We start from the raw sequence: 27901 nt of genomic DNA on the forward strand, positions 1-27901 counted from the left end.
TCAATCATTCTCAACCTTGGCAACTTGAATATCTGCAGATGCTTGCAAACAATGGTTCAAAATGTTCCTGGAGTCTTTGCCTCAATGAACTGACTAATAAGCATTGATTTCCAAAATTCTGTAGGTTTGTTTTTTTTAATAATAATTTTTTATTTTTCCAAACTCTCCCCCATACGTATACCGTAATATTTATCAGATGTTAACATACATTCTTTTTACATTCATATATAAGATACTTTTAATAAAATGAAATAAATACATACACATGACTTTTGGTGTTGCTCACCCATTTCCCCTTTCACCACATCCACACTCCTTCTCTACCTTCTTTCTCCCTTTCTTCTCTTCCCTACTTCCCTCTTCTTCCTCTCGTCTCCTTCACCACTCTCCTCCCCTTTCTCCCCACTTCTCCTCTTCTCCTCCAACCTTCCTACTTCCTTCTCCCCTCCTTTACTCTTTTCTCTCTCCTCTCCTTTCTTCCCTCTCATCCCTCTTCAGATACAATTCAGGGGTAATGTCCGAGCAACTCTTCTCTCCAAATTTCCCTATCTGTATTATATACAATAAGATTAATACTTCTATTTATCTAACCTCGGTATATACTTCTATAAACATTTATACAACCTCCAGTTATTCAATACTGTGTCGCCTGGGTCTCCCTCCTTATCTGCTCCTTCTTCTTCCATCTAAATTGATGTTAACTATCTTTTAACCGTATTCTCTTTTCAGCCAATCATAAAAAGTTCCCCAGATTTCATAGTAGTCTGACTCTGTCTTATCTTTAATTGTCATTGTTAGTCTATTCATTTCTGCACATTCCAGTATTTTCCCAATCACCTCTCTCTCTGGGGGGGGGGGGGCTTTCAGTGCTTTCCAATTTTGTGCAAACACAATCCTGGCTGCCGTAATTACATGAATAATTACATATGTTTTTTTCTTTATTGTACTTCTCTGGTAGAATACCCAACAGGAATATTTCTGGTCTTAGTTCTATACGTTGTTGTATCATCTTTTCTATCCATGTTCTAATTATATTCCAATAGGTTTTAGCTAATACACACATCCACCACATATGGTAGAAGGAACCTGGTATCTGATGACATTTCCAACATTTCATAGACCTATCCTTAAACATTTTAGCTAATCTTTCAGGAGACATGTGCCATATGTAAAACATTTTGTATGTATTTTCTTTATACGCAGTCGCCATTGTCAATTTATAGTTTCTTTCCCATAGTTTCTGCCATCTATCTAATTCAATTGTGTATCCAAAATTCCTTGTCCATTTTATCATTGTCTCTTTCACTTGTTCCTTCTCTAACTCCATATGTAGTAGATAACTACATATGGGGGAGGAATGAGGAGGGGGAGGAGTGAACATCTCAGTGGCACGACGTATTCCTTGGGGGCTCCCTAAGAATCGTCGCTTTCCAGCTGTTTGGGGAGGTCTGCTTAGTCCTAGACAGACCAGAGCTGTTCTGTGGGGTCAGTGAAGAAGGGAAGGATAGTTTGGCAGCACAGGAGAGTTCGCAATCTCCTGAAGAGCTGAACAGAAGCTTCCCAGACCAGCAGCTGTCAGACAGCCATTGCGAGCTGTCACAAGCCGGGCGTTTACTTCCAACAATCAGAAAGAAAATTGGAGAATCGCCTGGGTGAGCTGATCAAGAGATTGTTAAAAGGAGGAAAACTTTCTCTCTTAAATGCTGGAAATGCTGAGGGGTGGAATTAGAAGAATTTGAAGCCGTGGAGAAAATGGGGGGGAGCAGACCCTTAAGCTGCTCTTGTTCCTCCTCTGGAATTTTAGCAGCGAAAAAGCAGAAGGCAATAAATCAATAAATCAATGTAAAGACTGTGGAATTTAAAAAGCCTACTGAAAACAATTGGACTAATAGAACTATTTGAGAGTAAACAACTGTAAAAGTAAACTGTTTGCTTTTTTCCTTTAAGTGGGTTGCTTCTTTTTCTTCAACGTCTTTCTTCTAAAGCTGGGCTCACTGATAAGAAGTGAGACATTAATTGCATTTAACACAGAAACTGTTTCTTGTTTTGGAGACTGGTGGATTGCCTTATGGAGGTTTTATTTTCGATCTCCTTCTTTTTTTCGGATTAAGGCATGAAGAGCCTGAAATAAAGAAGTGTAAATTGTACTTTTTCCTGCCCTTGGACGTTTGAGGTGGGATTTTTCTCCTATTTTTGTTTCTTTCCTCCTCTTCTTGGAACATTTTGGGATTATAATAGCACACTGACATTTGGATTATAAATCATTGGATAAAATGAAGAAGATCACAACACATCTAACAACAGCCCCCTCAACACTACAGAGTCCGGTGGTGCAGAAAACACTGGACTCTACAATACAACAAGATAAATCTAATATGGAACTGAAAAATATGATACAGGCATTACATACAGACTTCAAGGAAGGGTTAGGTAAATTAGAAGAGGAATTAAAAGAGGTCAAAGAATTGATGGGGAAAAGTGAACGAAAACTGCAACAAGTGGAAGGGAAAATTGAATTAATGGATAAGAGAGTAGAGGAGATGGACAATCGACTGACATTAACAGATAGGAACCAGGAAAAAACGATTATCTCTCTAGAGATGGATAGAGCTGATTATTACTTAAGATTCCAAAATGTTGAAGAAGAAAAGGGAGAGAATTTAGCAGACGTGATGGCTGAAATATTAGCAGACGTACTAGAGGAAAGCAAGGAAAAGATAATTAATGATATAGATGAGATATTTAGAATACATACTAGATATGCAACGAGAAATAAGCTTCCTAGAGAGGTCCATATAAGGTTTACTAAAAAAGCATTAAGGGCAGATATATTACAGAAACTGAGAAATGTCACAATAAAATATAAAGGAAGAGAGATAGTGATATTAAAGCAGATTCCAAGAAGAGTGAAAGACTTGAGAAAGGAGTATCAATTTTTGACAAAAGTCTTAATTGAAAAAGGGATAAATTTTAGATGGTTAATACCAGAAGGAGTAATGGTAAACTGGCAAGAACAGAGACACAGACTAGACACATTAGAGAAAGCAGAGCTTTTTTATGATCACTACTTTGGACAGCAAGAAGAAGAAAGGCTGAGAAGGGAAAGAGGAATTAGACATCAAGGAGATCAGATAGAGAAACAACAGGGTGAGTATAGCAAAGAACAGGAGGAAAGGGCTTTGGTAGAAGGAGTAAGGGCAAAAGAAGCAAAAGAGCAAAGAGAGATGAGAATGACGAGATCAGCTAAAACCTTAAATAAATAATCATGGAAGAAGAGATAAAAATAATCTCCATAAATATAAATGGATTAAATTCAACCATAAAAAGGAAAAGAACACTAAATAAACTAGGGAAACTAAAAATGGACATAATTTGTTTACAAGAAGTTCATATTAGGAAACAACATAAAAATTTATTAGAATATCCAAAATTGGGAGAATTATACACCTCACTTGCGGACCAGAGTAAAAGAGGTGTGGCATTATATATTCAGAAAACAATACAAACTAAATTGATATATTCAGATGAAGAAGGACGTATCCTAATGGTAGAAGTAATTATGAACTGTTAAAAAATCATTATTGGTAGCGATTTATGCTCCAAATGAAAATCAAGAGAATTTTTATCTAAAATTACATAAGAAAATAATAGAACTGGAATATATGTATGATTGGAGATTTTAATGCTATTGTAAAGCCTGAGTTGGATTATAATACAAAAAAAAAAATAAGACTCTAAGAAGGGGCGTTGGTCTTACCTGAACGCCTTTTCTCAGTACGGAGATGGATAATCCATGGATGGGTTTTCTCTGTCTGCCTGCTCTTGAGACCAAGTAGCCAAAGCTTGACACGCCCCCACTTCCTGTGGAGTCCATTCTTAACGAGGGCGAATTGGCTGATGATTGACGAGGTATTGGCTCTCAGCTCCCTACTAGCGGCCTGCTGGCCTTGGGGTGGGTGTGGATTATCCATCTCCGTACTGAGAAAAGGCGTTCAGGTAAGACCAACGCCCCTTCTCCAGTACAGGAGATGGATAATCCATGGATGGGACGTACCAAAGCCTCACTGTCCCAAGGGGTGGGAAACAGATAAGGCCGGTAGATTGATCTCTGAGACAACTTGCTGGAGGACCCTCCTACCAAAGGAGGCATCCGCCGATGCAAAGCGGTCTATCTTGTAGTGTTGTATAAACGGGGAAGGCGAGGACCATGTCGCGGCCCTGCAAACTTCCTCGATTGACGCCTGGGTAGCCCATGCCGCCGAAGTTGCAGCGCTTCGGGTGGAATGGGCTGTGAGATGACTTGGGGGCGGCAGGGATGATACATTGTAAGCTTCTGCGATACAGCTTCGGATCCACCTTCCAATGGTGCCCGCGGAAACTTTCCGCCCCAAGGTGCCCGCTTGGAAGGACACAAATAGGGCCTCCGATTTGCGGAAGGGTTCTGTACGCTTTATATAACGCCGCAAGGCTCTGCGGACGTCCAATGTATGCCACTGCCGCTCCCGGTCATGTGTTGGATTTGGACAGAAGTTTGGGAGAATTACTTCCTGTGTCCTGTGAAAGAGTGAATTCACCTTCGGTATGAAGGCAGGATCTAACCTAAGGACCACCCTGTCCTTGTGGAAAATGCATAGGTCGTTTCTGACTGACAGTGCGGCCAGTTCCGAAATTCGTCTGGCCGATGTGATGGCAATCAGGAACGCCACCTTTAGCGACAGGTGTCGCAAGGAAACGGTCGCCAATGGTTCAAATGGTGACCGAGTGAGTGCGTGAAGGACTCGCGGTAGTTCCCAGGACGGGTACCTGTGAATTACTGGAGGTCTGGTGTTATAGGCGCCCTTGATAAAGGCGCGGATCCTGGGGTGGTGAGCTAAGGGAACCGAATCCGTGCAGGTGAGGAGGGTGGACAAGGCCGCCACTTGCCTGCGGATGGTCGCGGGGGCGAGGCCTCTGTCTAGTCCCTCCAAGAGGTAATCTACTATCTGAGGGATGTAGAGTTTGTGTAAGTCAAACTGCCGTTCCCTGCACCAAAGGCAAAAATTTTTCCAAGTGGAGTCATAAATGCGGTTTGTTGCCGGACGGCGTGAAGCTTGAATTATGGTAATGGCCCCGGGAGAGAATAGTTCCTGTGCCATTATCTGGCGCTCAAGTGCCAGGCGGTCAGTTGTAACCATTGGGGTTCCGGGTGACTGATGGTTCCCTGGTGTAGGGACACTTGATGAGGGGGAATGTTCCATGAGGGCGACTGAGACAGGTTCATCAGGTCGGCGAACCACGGTTTCTGTGGCCAATATGGTGCTACTAGGATCACTTCTGCCCGCTCCTGAATCAGCTTTCGGATGACCGCCGGTATGAGTGGTAGTGGGGGAAAGGCATAAAGCAGACCCTGAGGCCACTGAGTTCTCAGAGCGTCCGTCCCCTCTGCTCGCGGGTTGAAGTAACGAGAGTAAAATCTGGGGAGCTGGGCATTGTCTGATGATGCGAACAGATCGAGGATCGGGTACCCGAACTTGCGGGAGATGTCTAGGAACAAGTTCGGGTGTAGCCCCCACTCCGAAGGGTCCACTGTGGTGCGGCTTAGGAAGTCCGCTTGCTGGTTGTTGACCCCCGATATGTGTTCCGCTTTTAGTGACTTCAGATTGGGCTCTACCCAGCTGAATAGGAGTCGTGACTCTGTCATCAGGGTTTTTGATCTGGTCCCCCCCTGCCGATTGATGTGCGCCTTGGCTGCTACGTTGTCTGTTAGGACTAGAACGTGGTGGCCTCTGATTCTGTCTTTGAATTGTTGCAAGGCTAGGTGGATAGCCCTGAGTTCTAGCCAGTTGATGTTGTTTCTCAGATCCGTGGCGGACCAACGTCCCTGTACAAACTGGGAGTCCAGATGGGCTCCCCAACCATACAGACTGGCGTCTGTAGTGATGGTAACTCTGACTGGTTCCTTGAAGGGTGACCCCTTGGTCACGGCCCGAGAGCACCACCAGCGTAGCGCCCTGCGGATTTGTGCCGTGACCCTGACTAGGTGGTTGGATGCGCTGGTGTTCTGCCGTTGGTACGGGAGCAGAAACCACTGTAGTTCCCGTAGGTGGAGCCTGGCCCAGGGTACAATGGCTATGGCCGATACCATCTTGCCCAATAATTGGGAAAGTGTTAGTATCGGAACTGAACGTTGCCTGTGAACCCAGCGAGCCAGTTCCCTGATGCCGGCCACCCGGTCTTGGGAGAGATAGACCATACAGTTGGTTGTGTCTATCATGGCCCCCAGATGCAGCAGCCTGGACGAGGGAACTGTCTGGCTCTTCTGAAAGTTTACTGAGAATCCGTGTAATTGGAGGACGCGAATGACGGTCCTTACGTCCGCCTGAGCTGTCTGTAGGGATGTTGCTTGGATTAGTATGTCGTCTAGGTAACATTGGACGCGTATTGGGATTTTTCTCAGTTTGGCGGCTACCGCTGCTAGTATCTTGGTAAATACCCTGGGTGCCGAAGATAGACCGAAGGGGAGAGCTCTGTATTGGAAGTGTTTTCCCCCGTAACAGAAACGTAGGAACCGGCGGTGGTTTGGGTGGATGGGGATGTGAAGGTAGGCTTCCGTGAGGTCTATCGATGCCAGGAAGTCTCCTTCTCTGATGCTTCCCAGGATGGACTGAAGGGATTGCATCTTGAATTTTTTGTATGTGATGTAGCGGTTGAGGTTTTTTAGGTCCAGGATTGCCCTCCATCCTCCTGAAGTCTTTGGAACCACAAAGAGGATGGAGTAAAATCCTCTGCCTCTGTATTCCGCTGGGACCGGTTCTATTGCTTGAATGTCCAACAGGTGTTGGATGGCCTCCTGCATGAGTTTGCGTTTGGTGGGGTTCCTGGAGACCGAGCAGTTGATGAGTCGGTCTGGGGGTGTGACCAGGAACTCCAGGGACAGCCCGGACTGGATGGTTTGTAGTACCCAGTTGTCCGTGGAGGTCTGCTCCCACTGGTGGAAGAAGTGAGCTAGTCTTCCTCCAATGGGTAGGTCTATGTAGGAGTCATTTTGTCTTCCGGTACGGACGACCCGTTCCACGAAAGGGTCGTCTCGACTGGTTTTGTTGTCTGGGCTGGAACCCCGGTCTGTCGTAGGGGCGGCCGTACGGTTTGTTCTGCCTGGGAGTGAATGGCTTGGGTGCCTGACTGATAGGCGTGGTTGTCGGTTGACGAAAGGACTGCCTACGAAAGTAAGGTGTGGTACGTTTGTCTGACCTTTTGTTCAAGTGTGCCATGACCTTCCGCTTGTCTTTGTTCTCTACAAGATAGGGGTCCAAGGCCTCCCCAAACAGACCGTTGCTTGAGTAAGGGGCGGTCGCTAGCCGCCACTTAGCCTTGGTGTCAGCTTGCCAGTGTTTTAGCCATAGCATTCTCCTGGCAATTATGTTGGATGCTATGGATCTGGATGAAAAAATGGCCGATTGGAACGTTGCGTCTGCAGCGTATTCCGTGGCTGCTACCATCTTAGCCAGGTCCTGGTGTGTTCGTATGTCCTCCATAGGAACTATGGTTTGTAGTTGTTGCAACCAGATGAGGGTGGCCCGGACAAAAAAGGAGGCCGAGGTGGCTGCTTTGATGGCCCATGCCGCTGTCTGGTGGGTTTTGCGAAAGGCTTGTTCCCACTTTTTGTCATCTGCCTTAAGGGCCTCCACTAGGTCCCCAGCCATGGCTGTCTGGGAGACCAAGGGGGTCCAGGCTTCATCTACTTTAGGAATTTCTAAGGCCTCATTGAGGTCTGTGGCAGTGCTGTATAATTTTTTGTCCGTACCACTCACTGATGGGAAGGAAGCGGGAGAGTCCCATGGCTTCTTGATCCCTTTCAGGAAAATGGCGGGGCAAGGTATATGGTGTTGCGTTGTCACCTTTTCTACGAATACGGGTCTGGATGTGGTGGCCGGTGTCGCTTGCGGCTGAGAAAACTGATCCGTCCCCATGTCCGCAATGGCTGTGGCCTTGCGTAGTATCGTGAGGAAGCGGTTGGGATTAAATAATCCCCCTGAGGGGGGCTCAGGGGGAAGTTCCTCATCCTCTGACATAGAGATCCCAGGTTGATCCTCCTCTTGTGGTGAAGAATAACCACTCATGGAGGACTGGGCCGGGGAGACGGGTTCCTGAATGCCTGAGGACTCTGAGGGGAGTTCCGAGTGTGGCATGGCTGAGATGGAGGGCCCCTGGTCGTGGTGGGCGGAGCGCTGTGCTAGGGCTCGGTCCACCACTTTGGTTAATAGGGCCTCTAGCCGTCCATCTGCCCAGATGTCCCCTATGTCATTACCTTTGGGTGTGGTGACCGCAGGTGGAGAGTTGGACTCAGTGGTTGTGCCTGCCGCCGTGGTTGTTTGTTGGGCTGATGTAGATGGCGGGTCCAGTGGTTGCGGTGTTCCTGGAATGGACCACGCACTCTGGGTTGATGTGGATGGACCCAATGGTAATTCCATCTCGGTGGCCGCCATTTGAACCAATTCCATTGGGCCTGCCTCTGCGCTCTGGAGAACTCCTTCTCCAGGGCCTGGTGCCTACGGCTGGCTTGCTTTTCCGCCAACTTGGAGGGCCTCTTGTGCGAGTGTTTTGTCTTCACTTTGCACTTGCCTGCCGCCTTCTGGTCAGAAGGTGTGTTGCAGCCGTAATTGGGAGGTGGAGGGGTCGTGCTCATGGATTGAGGCAACGAGGGTCCCTCCATTCCGCTTGAGCAGTCCCAGAAAAACTGAGAAGACGCTCAGGCAGGCAAGTATTGGCGGGAGCGAAATTGGAACAAGTACCAGGACTGTTCCCCTGATCACCCGACCACAACAAAAATATTCTCTCTGGGCTAAGGTCACGGTAGCTGAGGGAGGTACCGAAGGCACGTTTGGAACCACTCTTTGGGTTCCGCCCGGAGGCCTTAGGTGACCAGGCAACGTGCACCAGTAGAAAAAGGAAAAGGGAGGCAAAAAATATCAGTGGCGACCTCAAAAGGGTCTGTAGGCCTGACTTAATACACAGCAGGTATCAAATGGTGGTCACCTAGAGCGGAATTTATTCTTATTAATACTATTACTATTATACTAATAATAGGAACAACAATAATAGTAAAATAATAATAATAATAACAACAACAATAATGGTGATGATGATAATATTGTGTGTTCTGTCTTTAGGCCTGTTGGCCCTGCAGTCGCTTAATTTTTAGCTTTAAAAAAAAATTTTTTTTAATTATTATTATTATTATTTTTAAAATTTATGTATCTATTTTTATTATTATTATATTTTGTCCTATTATTATATGTGTGTATCGGGGGTGGAGCGCTGGTTGTGTGCTCCTATTCCGCCTCTATCAGTGATTCCAGATATGATGTAGAGCTTCCTTAAGCTTGGTTTGCCTTTCTCTGGCAAGAGATGGCAGCCACAGCTCGTTTCTCCCTGAAAAAGGGCTTTGCAGATCCCAGGAGGGTTCTCTAGCCTCCGTTTCTTGGTTGGCTTACTCCCTTCCTGTGCTTCGTTTCCCTCTGAAGATAAGCTCCGCAGCCTCCCAGAAGCTGCTTGTGCCCGGGGATTTAAATTTGGCGCGCTGTGACGTTTTAAGGTAATCCCAGCCAGGGATTGCCTTTGTTGTCTGAAAACGGCAACTAAAATGGCGCCCGCGGTTGCCCTGGGCTGCTAGGGAATCTCTGATGATCCGAATTCAAGTTTGAATCCGGACCTGGAGATTGTTATTTTTTCCCCCAATTTGAGGAAAAAATCCCTTGGAAGGTTGGGGAGAAAAGCTCAGCAAGTGGTCTCTGCTGATGCCTTTTTTCCCCCCCTTTTCCACCTCCAGAGCCCTGGGGCTGACTGGGATCCGTGGGGAGTTTTCCCCCCCCCACACCCCCTTTTTCAATTTTAATATAGGATCAGGGATGATCCCAAGGAAAACTTAGTGGTTGGGGAAAAGGTTCAGCAAGTAGTCTCTGCTGATGCCTTCTTCCCCCCCTTTTCACCCCCCAGAGCCCTGGGGCTGGCTGATATCTGTGGGGAAATTTCCCTCCCCACCAATCCCCTTTTTAATTTTAGGTTTGAGATCAGGACTGATCCCCAGAAAATTTTGTGGTTAAATTCCTATAGGTGGAAAATATTTTTTTGGGGGGGGGGGAAGGGGAAGCCAATTATCAAGGGATAATCAATCAATGGATTTCTTGTCTAACCTGATAAGCTGAGAGCCACGCCAAAACGAGTCTTCTCCGAGCAGAGACCAAGTTAAGAATGGACTCCACAGGAAGTGGGGGCGTGTCAAGCTTTGGCTACTTGGTCTCAAGAGCAGGCAGACAGAGAAAACCCATCCATGGATTATCCATCTCCTGTACTGGAGAAGAACACTTCCTAAATCCTTCTATAATATGGTGGATGAATTAAATATACTTGATGCTTGGAGAGAGAAATATCCGGAAAAGAAACAATATACGTTCTATTCTAACAGACACCTGTCCTGGTCGAGAATTGATATGACATGGATGTCAACAGATTTATTTACAAATATACAAAATATAGCCATAGAAACAAGCACATGGGCGGATCACAACCCAGTTATAATCATATGGAAAGGACAAAAAAAGAGAACAAGATGGACATTAAACCAAACTATATTGAATGAAAAGGATTTTCAGCAAATATGAAAAAAGAAGTACTTTTCTTTTTTAAGGAAAACAAAAAAGAAGATACTTCACTTCAAAATGTTTGGGATACGGCGAAAGCATACATGAGAGGACTTGTTATCACTTATTTGGGGAAAAAGAACAAACAGAAAAGACAAAATAAGGGAAAACTGGAGGAAGAATATAAGACACTTGAGAAAGAATTACAGAAAGATACACAAAACAAAAAGATTAAAAATTTAATGGAACTGAACAAACATAAAATGAACTTACTAGAAAATGAAGAAGTGGCAATGAAAATAAAGGCAGTTAAGCAAACCTTTTTTGAGCATGCAAACAAACCAGGGAGATGGTTGACATATAAAATTAAAAAGGAGAAGAGATGGATTAAACAATTGGAAGATGCTGAGGGGATTTTACAACATCGAAATGAAGAAAAGAAAAAAGTAATTTGGGAATATTATGAGAACCTATACAAACAACAAACAGTTTCAGAAGATAGGATAAAACATTTTTTGGAAGAAACAGAGATACCTAAAATGCCGGAGAAATTTAAAAAGCTATTAGAAGGGGAAATAACACGATGGAATTAATAGAAGCAATCAACAGACAAAAAAATGGTAAAACACCAGGACCGGATGGACTACCAGCAGAGCTATATAAGACATTGCAGGAAGTACTAGGTAATGTAATGTTGGAACTTTATAATGAACTTCTTTCTGAAGCTAAGATACCAGATTCGTGGTCCGAAGCTCTTATTACTCTCATACCAAAGGAAGAAACGGAAACACAGAAAATAAAGAACTACAGGCCGATCTCCCTACTGAATGTGGACTACAAAATATTTGCATCAATAATGGCGGAAAGACTTAAAAAGTTTTTAAATGAATTTATACAATCGGATCAAAACGCCTTCTTACCCAAAAGACAGATTAGAGACGATATGCGAATTATATTGAACACACTAGAATATTATGAAACACATCCCGAGAAACAGATGGCACTGGTGTTCCTGGACGCTCAGAAGGCATTTGAGAATGTGAACTGGCAATTCATGATAAGCCAATTACAGACTATGGATTGTGAGGAGAAATTTATAAACGTAATCAGAACAATTTATAATAAGCAATCAGCCAAAATAATGATAAATGGAGATATGACTGAGAAGATCAACATTATGAAGGGAACAAGACAGGGTTGTCCCCTATCTCCACTGTTGTTTGTTCTGACATTAGAAGTATTAAATAGACGTATAAGACAGAATAATGACATAAAAGGGATGAAAATTAAGAGGGAAGAATATAAGCTACAAGCATTCACAGACAATTTAGTATTTATTTTGGAGGAACCATTAGAGACAGGACCTGTATTAATAGAACAAATAGAAAAATATGGTGAGGTAGCTGGGTTGAAAATTAATAAAGATAAAACCAAAATGTTAGTGAAAAATATTACTGAAAAACAAAAAAAAAGAACTGGTGGGAAAATTAGATATACAGATTGTAAAGAAGGTAAAATATTTAGGGATCCACCTGACAGCAAGATACACAACAATTAAAGAGGATAATTATCATAAATTGAAAAGACAAATTGAAGTAGATTTGGATAAATGGAAAAATGTACAACTATCATTAATGGGAAGGATTGCGATAATCAAAATGAATATATTACCACAATTATTGTTTTTGTTTTCAACAATACCAATAAGATTAGAAAAGAAATATTTTGAAGGGCTTAATAAAATAATCTTGAAATATATTTGGCAGGGAAAAAAGGCAAGAATTAATCTAAAAATGTTACAAGATACAAGATTGAGAGGTGGGTTTGGTCTACCTAATTGGGAATTGTACTATCACGCTGCAGCATTATCATGGATGAGAGAATGGATCTGTCTGAGGAATACAAGATTATTAACATTAGAGGGACATGATTTACAGTTGGGATGGCATGCTTTCATATGGTATGGAAAAAACAGAATACATAACTATTTCCAGAGACACCATATAAGGAATTCTTTATTTATGGTCTGGGAGAAAGTAAAGAGAAATCATTATTTGAAGATTCCAAATTGGCTCTCAACTATGGAGGCGCTAATACACCCCAATATGTTTAACATGGGAAACATTATAAGATATAAAGACTTATTAACAGATATGGGGGAGTTGAAAACCAAAACAATTAGAGGAACAAGGGATAAAGATGGATTGGTACATGAGAACACAAATACAATCTAGATATGAAAAAGATGTTAAAATAGATGGTGTTAATTTGGGGACAACAGAGTTAGATGAAATACTCACAGGAACGGAAGAAAAATGGCAAAATTCTGTAGTTACATGTACTTTCAGCAATAAAGATATATTATTGAAATTAGAGTAATTTCTTCTTTCTTAGGTACTAGGAAAAAATATAGGAGCAGAAAGGAAAACACAATTAACCAACAAATAGCACAGAATTGAAAATTCATCTTTTGGATCTGCTGGTTGTGGTCCACAGGCTATTTGTATAACTTGTTGACTGAAAACTGGTTTCAATTGTCTGCATTTGTATAATTCATGGTATCATAAGCAAAGACATTGACTGAATTTGCCCAACTTGCTAAGTTATAAAATGAAGCAATTTCATTTTAGTGCAGCATGTTGTGTGAAACTAACTAAATCTTAGATATTGCAAATAATATTTATGATATTTATATTTTATTGTATTATTTTAAAGATTTGTATGACCATCCATCTTAGAGGCCAACTCTGGGCAACTTACAACATTTTCCCCCCTTCTCTTAATACTGTGTCAGTGATGACGAACCTTTTGGGCTTGGTGTGTCAAAAATTGAGAAAATGCTAATTTTCCTCTGCTGGTGTGTCACTCCCTCCAACAAAACAGAAACAATTCTTTATCTCCATCTAGGCCACCCTGAATAGCCCTACTTGGAGGCAAAACCAAGGCTGGCCCTAAAGTAGAGACATAGGTCTTGATTTCAGCCCCATTGCTGCCACTCAAAAAGGCCACCTTCTGCCATTTCTCGAAGAGTGCCACCCTCAGTCAACACTCCTCAGGATCCACCACATGCTGCTTATCTTCAGGTGATGTTCTGAGGCCAGGTTGCCCAAGGCCTTCATTCTTGAAACAACTTTGGAGAATGCTCTTTCACGGCCTTTGCAACCTCCATAAACTGTGCAAAAGCATGTTCTTTTCTGATAGCCAAATCTGGCCCTAGGTTCTGCCTTGGTTTACTTTCCCAATAAGCAAGCGAGTTGGAAAATCATTTAGAAGCAATTTTTTAGGGTGTCCTGATAAAGTGGGATCTCCCTATGAAAACATCTTACATTCCCTTCTATAGTTAAGACATCCAAGAAAATGCAAGAGGAAAAGTGATTGGACAGGTCAAAAGTAGCTTCCCCTTTGCTCAGTCAATCAGTTATATGTAGTGAAACATGTTACAAATTTGCATCCCAATATATCACACATGTTCATTAAAATGAGGTCTGATGTCAGAAGGGGGGTAAATTTTAAGGAAAAAGGTTGTTTGGCATTCAGGAAAAGACAAATAATATCACAATTAGCACTAACAAACGTTTTCTTATCAGCCCGTTTATCTTTTCAGTTTAGGAATGCTAAAAGCTATCGATCAATCCATACAGCCATAGGATAAAACGTTTCCCTCCATTGCAGTCTGTAATGAGCCTTAACACCATTTTAAAAGAGAGAAAAATAAATTAAAATACAAAGTAACTATGTTAGTTAACAAGTTATAAAATCCATTTCATATGCCCCTCAGTTCTCACACATTTTTCAGAGGCTCAGTCTGTGCAAGAGCATGACCCTCTTGCACTGCCTCTGGAGGCCACAAAAGAGCACATCCCATTCTCACATGGCCTCTGCAACCTCCAAAAACTGCCTGAAAATGGGGCATGCTTTCGAGACTTGGGTTGTCAGGTGTTACTGAATGCTGGCATGTCACCTTTCATATGTGTGTAATAGGTCCTGGTCTATCTGATTATTGTAATGTTTATGACTAACTCTAAGTTCTCTCCAGCCTGGCTCCCTCCAGTTCTATCGGATAATAATGTGCATCATGCTTGGGATCATAAGAGTAACAGACCAAGACACCAGAAAAGCATCATAGTTTGAGACAGATTTCTCAAAGCAGCTGTAATGATTTACTATAACTTTTCATCCAGTAGCAATTTGCAGAGAGGAACAGAGAAAAGTCTATTTTTCTAGATATGAATCCCCTATTATGCGGGATATTTTCGGTAATGTCCATTTCTAAAGTACAATAGGAGCAATTTGTTCCTTCCAACTCCTTGCTATGACAATAGCCTGATCCAGCATCAGGAGCAGCGTGGTTCTATCCATCCAGTTGGAGAGGAGAGAAATTACTTATTGTAGGAAAATAACTGTTCATTTTCATTCTTGATTTCAAGTAATATTGCTTCCATATAAGCAAGGAAAGAGAGGAACAGACTTGGCAGCTTTAAACAGCATCTGATTCAATCTGGTTTATTCCTAGGTGAACCAACATTATTCAAAAGAAATTGTTTTTGAAATGGCAGGAGATTTTTGTGAAATATAACTACATGTTATTGACATGTTTTTACCACCATTCCCATGACTGTCCATAAGGCAAAGTTTGTTAAAGTGGTACTATTCAATATGGTTGCCACAGAGACCAAACACATTTTTATTTTGCAATAGAACAGCACCAATGCTACTAAATCACAGGTTTAAGAGGTTAAGCTGTACACTCTTTTTCAAAGTCTATTCGATGAGAGACAATGATAATAGGAAAAAAACGTACATGTAAACAATGGGCCAGATCACTATACATTATTTGTACACAATAAGTTATTTTGTTATAACTTGTTATAACAGCCAGTTCATCAACATAAAGAATATTTGATTCCATTTTACATCACCATTCACAGAAGTAGATAAGATTGTTCTTTGGGTATCTGAGTTCAGCATCATAGTTTTTATTTCCAGCAACAAAGCTAGATTGTAGATACCCAAAATTTACTTGTTTGGAAACAACAAATTAGGAGCTTGAATTTAGATATCACAATAAGCAAATGGTCTCTGATTAGCTTTACCCATTTCTGCGAAGGGTGGAACAAATGGACTGCTTCTATCAGTGCTGTGCACATTTGTGATAAATCAACCCAGCTGCCTGGCTCATGTGTGTATGCAATGGAATATTAAATAGCCAGTGTAACAATTAAATTATTGAAAATGCTCATTTATTTATTTATTGTTTACTGTTAAACTTCTATGCCGCCCATCCCACTGAAGCAACCTCTTTCACTTTGATTGTTGACTCTATGATAAACACATGGTTCTATTATCACTGTAATAAATGTATATAATGGCTAGATACAAGTCCAAAACCAAACCAAATCATACCAAGAGGTTATTTGAGTAATTAGAGTGGTTCTAAAAAGGGTGGGTTTGGGGGTGCTGATTCAAAGGGGCGTTGACTTACCTGAACGCCTTTTCTCAGCACGGAGATGGATAATCCACGCAGTGGGTTGAGACTGTATTCCTGGCCAATCAGATCAGTCAGCCAAAGTTGCCACGCCCCGTCTTGGACCATGATCCTTTAGTCTTGACTCGAGCGCAGCCATTGACTGACAGTAAGACGTTTTGGCTCCACTAAATATACCCTATTATTCTAGTCTATAAGGGTGGGTGTGGATTATCCATCTCCGTGCTGAGAAAAGGCGTTCAGGTAAGTCAACGCCCCTTCTCCAGCACTGGAGATGGATAATCCACGCAGTGGGACATACCAAAGCCTATTGTCCCTTGGGTTGGGGAATAGACTGGTCCCGTGTGCAACTTTGGTCTAGCACCTGCTGGAGAACCCTCCTACCGAAGGAGGCCTCTGCAGAGGAGTACCTGTCGATTTTGTAATGACGAATGAATGGAGAGGGCGAGGCCCAAGTGGCTGCCCTGCATACCTCTTCAATAGAAGCCTGCATGGCCCATGCTGCTGAGGTGGCAGCACTCCTTGTGGAATGGGCTGTGATATGCTTGGGGACTTGCAAGGACTCCGCCTGGTATGCCCCCGTGATGCATGCCCTAATCCACCTACCGATGGTAGAGGACGAGACCTTCCGGCCCCTAGTAGCAGGGTGGAAGGATATGAAAAGCGCTTCCGAGCGTCGGAATTCCGCTGTGCGTGAAATGTAATGTCTTAGTGCCCTGCGTACGTCCAAGGTGTGCCATTGTTGTTCCAGGGGATGAGCTGGGTTTGGACAGAAGTCTGGTAGGACTATTTCCTGTGATCTGTGAAAAAGGGAGTTGACCTTTGGAATGAATGAAGGGTCTATTCTTAGGACTACCTTGTCCCTGTGAAAATTCCTGTTTAGAGCACCATGATTGGAAGCTTCTCCATGTGGCCTCGTAGATACGGTTCGTGGAGGGGCGCCTTGATGCCTGTATGACCCTAATTACACCCTGTGAGCAAGCCCCCTTGGCTAAAATTGACCGTTCAAGAGCCAGACGGCTAGTTGTAGCCATTGTGGCTCTGGGTGGGAGATCTCCCCCTGCTTGAGGGAGATCCTCTCCGGAGGAATCCGCCATGGATTCGTGCGGGAGAGACTCCTCAAGTCTGCGAACCAAGGTCTCCTTGGCCAATAAGGGGCCACAAGGATTACCTCGGCCCTTTCCCGCAGAATCTTGCGTACTACCGCCGGAAGGAGAGGTAAGGGTGGAAACGCGTACAGGAGCCCCCTTGGCCATGGGCTCCGTAACGCGTCCGTCTGCTCTGCTCCCTTGGATGGGAATCGGGAGAAGAAGCGAGTTAGGTGGGCATTGGAAGGAGAGGCAAAAAGGTCCACCTGGGGAAGCCCGAAGCGGTGACAGACCTCCCTGAAGATCCTCGGGTGTAGTTGCCACTCCGAGTGATCTATTGTTGATCTGCTCAACAGATCTGCTTGGATGTTTGCCTCCCCCGATATGTGGTCGGCCTTTATGGAGGCCAGATTTTGTTCCGCCCAGGCCCCCAGTAGGAGGGCCTCGGCCGAGAGCGAGCGAGAGTGTGTGCCCCCCTGACGGTTTATGTGGGCCTTGGCTGTCACGTTGTCCGTCAGGACCAGTACGTGCCTGCCTTTTATGCTGCTGTGAAAATGCCTTAACACTAGGTGAATAGCCCGCAGCTCGAGCCAGTTTATGTTGTGTCGGAGATCCACCGCTGACCAGCGGCCCTGTGTCCACTTGGTCCCCAAGTGGCCTCCCCAGCCGAATAAGCTCGCATCTGTTGTGACTACTACTCTGTCTGGTTCCCTGAAGGGGGACCCCCTGAGGAGAGCTGGAGATAGCCACCACCTGAGGGAGTGTCGTGCTCTCAGAGGTATGCCTACCCTCTTCCGGGATGCACTGATTTGTTGTCTCTGAAACGGGAGCATGAACCATTGCAGTTCTCTTGAGTGCAGCCTTGCCCAAGGAACTATTGCTATGGTCGATATCATCTTCCCTAGCAGCTGGGAGAGGCAGACCAGCGTCACTGACTGCCCGCGGCTTACCTGTTTTACGGCTTTCTTTATGCTGCTGAGGCGTTCCTGTGATAGGTACACCTTGCATTCCTTTGTGTCTATGACCGCTCCCAGGTGGAGTATTCTCGTAGTTGGGGTTAGATGGCTCTTTGGAAAGTTCACCGAGAAGCCGTGGTCCTGCAGCATTTTTATCACTAACTTTAGGTCCGCCCGAGACTGCTGGGCGGACGATGACTGGATTAGAATATCGTCCAGGTAGCACTGGACTCTGACTGGTACGTTTCTTAGTTGTGCTGCCAGAACCGCCAGAATCTTGGTGAACACCCTGGGCGCTGATGACAGGCCGAATGGAAGTGCCCTGTATTGAAAATGGTGCCCCCTGTAGGCAAACCGTAGAAAGCGGCGGTGAGCCAGAGAGATAGGGATGTGCAAGTATGCCTCCGTGAGGTCGATCGATGCCAGAAAATCCCCTTTCCTTACGCTTCCAAGGATGGAGCGTAGTGTCTGCATTTTGAATTTGCGGTATTTTATGTAGAAATTTAGCCTTTTCAAATCCAAAACGGCTCTCCAACCCCCTGAGGGTTTTGGGACCACGAAGAGGATAGAATAAAACCCCTGGTCTCTCTGGTTCATAGGCACCGGCTCTACGGCCCGTATGTTTAGAAGGTGCTGAACGGCCTCGTTCATGAGCCTTCTCTTTGTTGGGTTTGTGGGACAGGGGCACGGGCGGAAGCGGTTCGGGGGCTTTGAGAGAAATTCTAGAGATAGACCATGACGTATGGTGTTCCTGACCCATACGTCCGTGGTGGTCTCTTCCCACTGGGGAGCAAACCCTGCTAGTCTGCCCCCTATGGGAAGGTCTGGGCGGGAGTCATCTGGTACGGCGGAAGGGGCGGTTGTTCCCCCGAAAGGGCCGTCTTCCCTGTGTTTGCCTATGTCTTGTGTTCTGTCTGTCCCCCTGTCTTTCCCTATCCTGTCTAGCTTGGAAGGGTTGGGAATTTTGAAAGTAGTTGACCCTGGCTTCCGTACGAAAGGATTGTTTCCTTCCCCAGGAGCCGGGTCTCTTGTCCTGCCTTTTAAGCATGTGTTTAAGGACCTTGCGCTTGTCCTTGTTCTCTGTCAGGTATGGCGTTAGTGCCTCACCAAACAGCTTTGCCCCTTGGTACGGAGCCGAAGCCAATTTCCACTTGGATTTGGTATCCGCCTGCCAGTTCTTTAGCCAGAGGATGCGCCTGCTCGTGTTGTTTGCCGCCATTGCCTTGGCTGAAAACTTGGTCGCTAAAAGTGTTGCGTCCGACGCATATTCCGTGGCCGCTACCATTTTGCTGAGTTCCTGGTGAGTGCGTATATCCTCCATGGGAACCCGGCCCTGTAACTCACGGAGCCAACAAAGTGTGGCTCTGGAGAAAAAGGACGCAGAGGTAGACGCCCTGGTAGCCCAAGCTATTGCCTGGTGCGTTCTCCTGTAGTTGGACTCACTCTTTCGGTCCTCGGCTTTAAGAGCCTCAGCAAAATCTCCTGATATGGCCGTGTCCGATATCAGGGGACCTATGGGTTCGTCCACCACCGGTACCTCCAATGTTCCCTCTAGCTCCCTTGCTACGTTAAATAGCTTCCTCTCCGCATTGCTAGGAAGCGGTAGGGAGGTTGGCGCTGCCCACTGTTTCCTTATTGTGTTTAGGAACATGGTCGGGCATGGTATGCGGTGTTGAGTGGTTACCTTTTCGGCGAACGTCGGCTCAGCCTCCGTGTCAACTGTGACAGGCTCCGCTGGTGTCCCATGCCCCAGATGGGCTGTGGCCTCAGCCTTGCGCAGAATAGTAACAAAAAGAGAAGGGTTAAACAGGCCGCTGAAGGACGGCCCTTGAGGTGAGGTGTCCTCCTCCTCCTCAGACATTTGAATCCCTTGTGACGTACCTGGCTGGTCCAGGTAAGCTTCCTCAGAGACCGACGAGTCTGAGATGGAGGAGAGGTCCTGATGGTCCTCCGTTTCCTCCCGATGCCTCGTTCTAAGTCCTAGAGGCTTGGCTTTTGAAGTTTGAGCCCTGGCCTCAAATGCACGGTCCACTGCCTGTGCTATTAGGGTAGCTAGCAGATCCCCTGTCAATGCAGGAGGAGTGACCATTGCCTGCGACCCTGCAGGTGCTGTGGTTAGCATGGTCCTCGGGGTTTCCTGTAACCTCCGTGGGGAGGGGGATCGGGAGAGCGATGAGAATTCGCCTATCCCACCCTCTGTTTGGGACTGTGATGAGTTCCCTAATGACCAAATGGCCCGTGGGGATGAAGGGAGACCCAGCGGTAGGTCAGGACCTATTCCCCCATTCTGCCTATTTTCAATTCTGGCCCTTTTCTGGGCTCTGTCGAACTCTTTTTCTAGGGCTTGGTGTCTTCTGATTGCCTGTTTGTCAGCCTTCTTTGATGACTTCCTTGCAGCCTTTCTAGGGGCTGCAGAGGATTCCGAATCCTCTGAAGCAGGTGCTCCAGAGGATGAAGGCGGGGCTCCAGTGGAGGGAATGATTGCTTCCTCCATTCTCCACTAACGCTGGGCCGCGATAGGGGGGACCCAGGTAGTAGGAGAGCTCCAACTTTGAGTAAGGACAGGCGCACTACTGGGGGCGTCTGGAACTCAGGAGCAGACTCTGCAAAATTGTCAGAGTTAGTCACTGTGCACGGATAAGAACAGGCACGCTAATGGGAATGCCTGGAACCCGGCTTGACTATGGTGGGTAAGGACAGGCACGCGACTGGGGATGCCTGGAACCCACCACTAAATCCAGAGGCGTACGGGCCACTAATGGGGGACCCGAAGTCTGGAAGGAGCCAAAGGCAACTAAACACAGTTAGTTATGAAAGGTTCTTATTTACTTTAGGTAGAAGACACCAAGTCCTGGAACCAGTAGCTATGTGTCTGATTTGAATGTCTCTGAATGAATAATAGATGCTTTAGTACCCCAGTACTGCTTGCCTATTAATTCACTCCAGCGGCTGAACCTAGCTTTCTTAAGGAACTTTAACTCCCCTGTTTGGACAAAAAATATGGCCGCCGCTGCCAGGAAACTACTGCGCATGTGTTAACAAGGCTGCCTATGCCACGTGCGGTTGTAACAAAGAGCTGCGCGTGCTTCCAGCTGTGCAGACAATGGCGCCTCGTTTAAAAAATCCTGAGCAGCCTGGAGTGAAAAGACTGCTCCTTCGCACGCCAGCTGTTTCCCTTAATCAATCTCCCTCCCAGCATGCGTCCCCTTTGTCCTCCGCTTCCCTTGCTAACTGCTTGCCTTTCTGTCTTTTTTTTTTGTTTTTGTTTTAAACGCGAGGGGTTGCCCGAGCCTCCCCGTTTGTTTAAGGCGGCTGCCGGCTGCTGGAAGGTGGCTGGGGTTGGTTAGGGAGGGGAGTTAGGGATTTCCCCCTTTTAAGTGGGGGTGGTTTCCCCTGTAGGAATCTGACTTCCTGAGTTTTACAATTTAGCAAGGAAATTTTTGAGTGGTCAATTAAATTGAATTAAATTATCTCTAATTAACTTTTAAACTAAGCAATTTCAGCTACTAGAAAAAATCCCCCCTAATGGAAAGGAACTATACCTGCCCAGGAGCCAAAAGTTGTAGATGTCTCGCATGGCCAGATCAGTCAAGACTAAAGGATCATGGTCCAAGACGGGGCGTGGCAACTTTGGCTGACTGATCTGATTGGCCAGGAATACAGTCTCAACCCACTGCGTGGATTATCCATCTCCAGTGCTGGAGAAGGCACACACCCCCACACAACATTTAAAAATCGCTGCTTCTGAAGACCGTTTAGAAAATAAAGTCCTCTGGTTAAGATGTTTGGGCAGGATTATTTTATAATTACTTCCCATTTTTTATAAGTGTGAAACGCAGAGGTCATCATATTTAAGCAAATATGGAAGGAAACAATACCTGGGAATAGCAATTTCTAATAACAATTTTTATAGACAAGGAATTTGTATATTTTGGCATGCTAATTTAAGCAATTATTGGATTAAGAAAAATCATTATGATACACTGTTAAATGAAACAATAACAAAGCGAAGCTCACTTTTTAGGGATAAATAAATATACTAGTATTTGTTTGCCCCCAGATCATGACAGGCTTATACAACATGGGAAAAATGCTAGGCAGCTTACAAATTTCTTCTAAAATATTCTATAACACTCTTAGTGTAGTTTAGCCATCGGAATCTTTTGCTATTGTGTGACTTATGTTATAGATCAGATCCCATAACCTCTAGCCATTATAATTAAGATTATAGAACCTGACATATATTGGGGCAAAATTTAATGGTCAATCCAAGCCATTTATTGCCAAACAAGAAAGAGACAGAGAAGTGTCTGAAATAAGACTCCGCCAATACTGAGAGGCTGTCAAAAACCTAAGGGTACAGATAAAGGCAGAAATTAAAAAAAAGTGAAATTTGATTAAGAAAGATAATAAATATTAACTTGAATGAAGAGAAAATTGTTTTATTAACATGATACCAATGTGGCCTTTTAAAAAGGAGAGAAGGGGCGTTGTCTTACCTGAACGCCTTTTCTCAGCACGCAGATGGAGAATCCACCAATGGGTTAACTCTGCCTTCCTGCCCATTAGACCAAGTCAGCCAAATTTGCCACACCCGTCCTTGGGTAGCCACTCCCAGTCTTGATGAAGGCGAAGCAGCTGACTACAATTCGATGTGTTGGCTCCCGGTTCCCTAATATGTACTAATTGTTTTTTAAGGGTGGGAGTGGATTCTCCATCTCCGTGCTGAGAAAAGGCATTCAGGTAAGACAATGCCCCTTCTCCAGCACCGGAGATGGAGAATCCACCAATGGGACATACCAAAGCCTCACTGTCCCAATGGGGGGGAAACAGAGGAGGCCGAAGCTGCGTCCCCAGTGATTACCTGTTGGAGAACCCTCCTTTCTTTCTTTCTTTCTTTCTTTCTTTCTTTCTTTCTTTCTTTCTTTCTTTCTTTCTTTCTTTCTTTCTCCAAAGCCTGGTGCATTCTGCTAGCCTGTTTCTCTGCCAACCTGGAAGGTTTCCTTCCAGAAATGGTCTTAGTCTTGGCTTTGATCCTGCCTGCCGCCTCCTGCTTGGAGGATTTTTGTCTTTTGCGGCGGGTATGAGGGGAAGCGGTGTTCTTGAGTTGAGGCACCGTGGACTCCTCCATCCTGATGTGAGCTATCTCAGTGATACCGAGAGGGAGCTCTGGCAGGGGATCAGTTGGCGAGATAGGCTGAGCAGGTACAGAAGGGAATTAGTCATCCTGCTCTTCTGACCACTTGACTGGTGATAGTAGGTTTGTCTGGTCTTGTCTATTGTTGCGTCAAGCCTGCTCACTCGTAGACGGGCTGATGATGTTTTAATGTGGTCAGGCCAATAAATTGCACAGATTATTGAGCAAGCGCTTCTAAGGATTGAGTAAGGAATTTATATTTTATTTATTTATTTATTTCTGTATTTATTTCTATATTTATTTATTTATTACTGAAGTATGTAGTGCAGGTTTACCAAATGAAATGGAAGAGGGGGAGGGGGTTGTTAAAAGAAGAATGCCGGCAGCAGTGGCTGTTGTTGTGCGGCTCTCCCCTACTTCGGGGGAAAACAGGAGAACTGATCCTTGACTTTCCTGTCTGGGAGGCTTAAAAATCCTCATGAGGGATTAGATGATTATTGGCTGAATCAGCTACCGTGTTTGTTCCAGCAGTTAAAATAGCGACCGGAATAGTTTCTAATAAGGAAGGGGTGGTCACTTGCAGGACTTCTGATCCTGTGGTGGGAAATTTAAAACAGAAGAAGAAGGGTTGCCTCCTGCAGCTGTGGCGTGTTCCAGCCTCCAAAATGGCAACTGGAGCAACAAGATCAGTGGTAAAGTGATCGCTCTGATTAATCCAGCGATCGCTTGGAAAGGAGCTCTCAATAACGATAGCTTTCTGCATGTCACTAAGCACCCCCCCAAGGAAACTAGAAGTGCAATGACTGCTCGAAGCAGCAGAGAGAGAGATGCAAAAAAAAGGGGTCGGAAAGTCCGAAGGAATGGTGGCTGCTGCTCCAATGGACAAGCCCAGCTGGCTGTCACACTGATCCCAGCGCTGAGCAGCTGATCAGAGCTTCCCTTTTTTTGGAGCCTAGGAATTCCCCCCGATGATCTGGCTGCTGCACTGATCACAGCGCTGCACAACTGATCAGGGCTTTCCCCTTTTGGGAGGTCTGGAGCCTAGGAACTCCCCCGATGGAATGGCTGCCGCACTGATCCCAGCGCTGAACAGCTGACCTGGGATTTTCCCCTTTTAAAAGAGCTGGAGTCTCAGAAGAAGCTTCAGATCTTGTAGATGGGGAAAAGCCACCCCGTCTTCTACAGCCTATTTCATCCAGCGCTGATCCCAGCGCTGCTGAAGAGGCTGTGAGTGAGGAGGAAACAGAATCCACCAATCAATTATTCTCTATTACCTGCCTTAGACCGGGAGCCAGATTTGTCACGTCCATCTGGGCTGAATACCAAGTCAAGACTGGGAGTGGCTACCCAAGGATGGGCATGGCAAATTCGGCCGACTTGGTCTAATGGTCAGGAAGGCAGAGTTAACCCATTGGTGGATTCTCCATCTCCAGTGCTGGAGAATACGGAGTTTGTTTACAATGCTCAAAAAAAACATGCAGCTTTTGATCTGAACTGTACAGTTCAGATCAAATCTTGGTCAACAAGAAATTATCCTGAAAAATAAATGGAGGCAAATTGTGTCATAATCTATCTATCTATCTATCTATCTATCTATCTATCTATCTATCTATCTATCCATCCATCCATCTATCCACCTACCTATCTACATCTATCCAGTGCTTTTTTTCTAAAAAAAAAAAAAAAAGTGCCAGAACTCACACACGTCATACAACCCGCCTTGCCTACCCTACAAGGTTCCATCCCAAAAAGGTGCCAGGCGTTCTATGAGAAAAAAAGCCTGCATCTATCTATCTATCTATCTATCTATCTATCTATCTATCTATCTATCTATCTATCTATCTATCTATCTATCTCTAATACAGCTCTGCATTTAAAATACATTTTATTGTAGAAACGCTGTCAATCATCCCTAGGTCAACCTGATCAGTGATGTCATTGTCAAATTATTTTTATTCTATGTTAAAAAGCAGAGGAACATTTAACAGATTGAAGCATTCTGAACTGCACTGTTTTTGCTAACAAGTGCCAAAAAGAGATTGTGTAAGTTGGGTCTGGTTGAGATGATAAGGACAATCACAACTTCCAGATGTCCCTGTTGTTCAGTGATATATTAAAAGAATCCCTATTCTTTTCAAACACTGCTTTCTATTTAGCAATAAGTATAGTGCACTGCATACTACAGTGTTCTAATTTACTGTCAAGGGTTATGAGATAGGAAGGAAAATAAAAATATAATGGTTATAACTTTATCACTTTTAAAATAAAAAATAAGATACACAGAAGCCATAGGACACAGAATAATTTGAAGCTACATTACATGCTGCCATTCAATTTTTTTCTGTTTCCAAACACTGTCTCGATGGAAAATTATGAGGGAATGATTTCTTTTGGACTTTTGTAAGTCAAGTATGTCTGTAACAAGAAATTTGAATCATGATAATTACAGAAATAAAACTTAATATTAAGCTGATGTTTTGCATAACAATAAGCCATTTCTGTGAACCTTGAGTTCTCCCCTTCATTTCTGGCTTATTAATGAGTCAGTAAAAGTAGAAACTTCCATTTAAAATGAATTGAAACATGACTATTGTACTACTTAAGGTGAAAAAAGACTAGTTTCATAGTCACTGGGGATACATAGATAAAGTTAAACACAGATCATTCTGATCTGGGTACATAACAAGTTCCATTTCATGTACAAGAAATGCGAGTACTTCTAAACATCTTGTTAATTTCATCTTTTATCACATAGCTCTAGGAACATGCATTTAAATTTGTATTTGATTCCAATTTCAATTTCTGGATAGCATATAATATCATTATCCAGTTTAAGACTAGTGTACCTTGACATTGACACAATGGCAAGTCATGGAGAACAAACATAATGAGACTGAAGATCTATAAGGTGATCCACTGAATAATCCACTGAATAATTTGTATAAACTGGTAGCACAGAATCTCCAGAAAGAGGTTCCTCAATAACTTTGATTACATTATTTTAAGTATGATTTCACCATACACATTTATGAATGGATTGAAATTAAAACTGAAAGAGGAACACAAAGTACAAGTAGGAACTGTATCTTCCTATGACTTTTTTATCTATATCATAATAAACTCCATGGTCAATAAAATCTCACTCATGGAAATTATTGAATAATGACAATAATGTCAGAATTATTATGGTTTAGTTGTAGCTACCTTTTCAACTTACAATAAATCTATTACTGTATTGTATTTTTTTTGTCAATGGCAAGGTACACTAGTCTTAAACTGGATAACAATATTGTATGTTATCCAGAAATTGAAACTAATGCAAATTGAAATTCATGTTCCTACAGTTACAGGAAAAAGGAGAAAATAACGAAGTACAAATCATTAGAGAACTATCTTGCAAGTGATCTGAACAAAATGAGTAATGTGTTTAATTCAGAATGCACAGATATTAGGATATTTTAAGAGATAAAACGAGGTTATTAGCTTATCCATATTGTGCATGCCAAGCACATGATTAAATATCAGCTAATGCAGTCATAATTGGGTCAAAAAGTTAAGGAAAAGTGGGTATGCAAAACCAAAAATATATTGCAAGAGTTGTATCATAATTACTAAAAGGTATACTAAGTTTTTTTCCTACTTTCCATAATTCAAAGATCTTCAAAGCTCATCTAAAAGATAACTGAAATGTACAAAGCCCTGTCCCCTTCTTCCTCCTCCTCCCCCTCCCCCTCCCCCTCCTCCATGATGTGAATAAATGGTGCTAGAAGAATATCTATTTGCAGGGAAAAATTTGTGAGCAACATCACAATATCCCTTCCCATGGTTCTTGGGGAAGATCACTAGCTGAGCATGTAGAACAGACCAGAAACAAACTTGTCAGAGTTAATTTAAAATGCCAAGCCTATAACCAACTTTTCTTCAATCTCTCCTTTCTGCATGTCTCCTTTATCCAAATGTGGGGGAGATGGCCCTCCTTTTTTTACACTTCCTTTTGCCTTTCCATATACATTAGTTTACCATCTTCTAATTCATGGAGAAGAGTCTGTATTCCAGGGTTGGAATAAGTACAGAAGAAGCTTCTTCTGGGGGCAAATTATGTTCCCAGAAAATCACATAAACAACCTTTTAATGCACATTTTAAATTTAATTTTAAATGTTTTTTTAGTCTTCTGGATGCTACTAATTTTTCCTGTTAACCTTTGCACAAAATCATGTACTGCCCAAAGTATAAGGTGGAGGTATATTGATTCCAATTTTCTTATTTAAGAAGGAAAATAATTTTTCAAAAGAGTAACAAGATCTGAACTGTGCTCATAAGATCAGCAATGGCCTTGCATGTCCCCATGACATTGTAGGGTTTCCAGCAATCATCACATGCTGAGCTGATTAACTCAGAAATTAATCAGCTCAGCTGCTGCACCAAAAGAGAACACAGCATAGTTGTTTTGCCCCTGGAGTCCTGGAATTAAAATTGCCCCTTGCTGGGAGTTCCTGGTTTATCCTTGCTTCTGTCTCCTAAGATTTCCCCTCCCATCCTGAAGCAAAGGGGCAGGATCCTTGATCCTACCCTTCCTTGCTTGCTTGCTTTCTGGTTGCTCTGAAGGATGGTTTTG

At 43.8% G+C, this 27901-nt stretch overlaps 1 protein-coding gene across 6 annotated transcripts in view; it reads right to left on the bottom strand.

Moving 5' to 3' along the window:
- Positions 1-27901, bottom strand: part of ATP11A (ATPase phospholipid transporting 11A) — a 170492-nt gene that overhangs the window by 76081 nt on the left and 66510 nt on the right. The window lies entirely within an intron of this gene.

Source organism: Crotalus tigris, unplaced genomic scaffold (genome assembly GCF_016545835.1).
Source record: "Crotalus tigris isolate CLP2741 ecotype Arizona unplaced genomic scaffold, ASM1654583v1 scf7180000019116.999743, whole genome shotgun sequence".
Taxonomy (NCBI): Eukaryota; Metazoa; Chordata; class Lepidosauria; order Squamata; family Viperidae; genus Crotalus; species Crotalus tigris.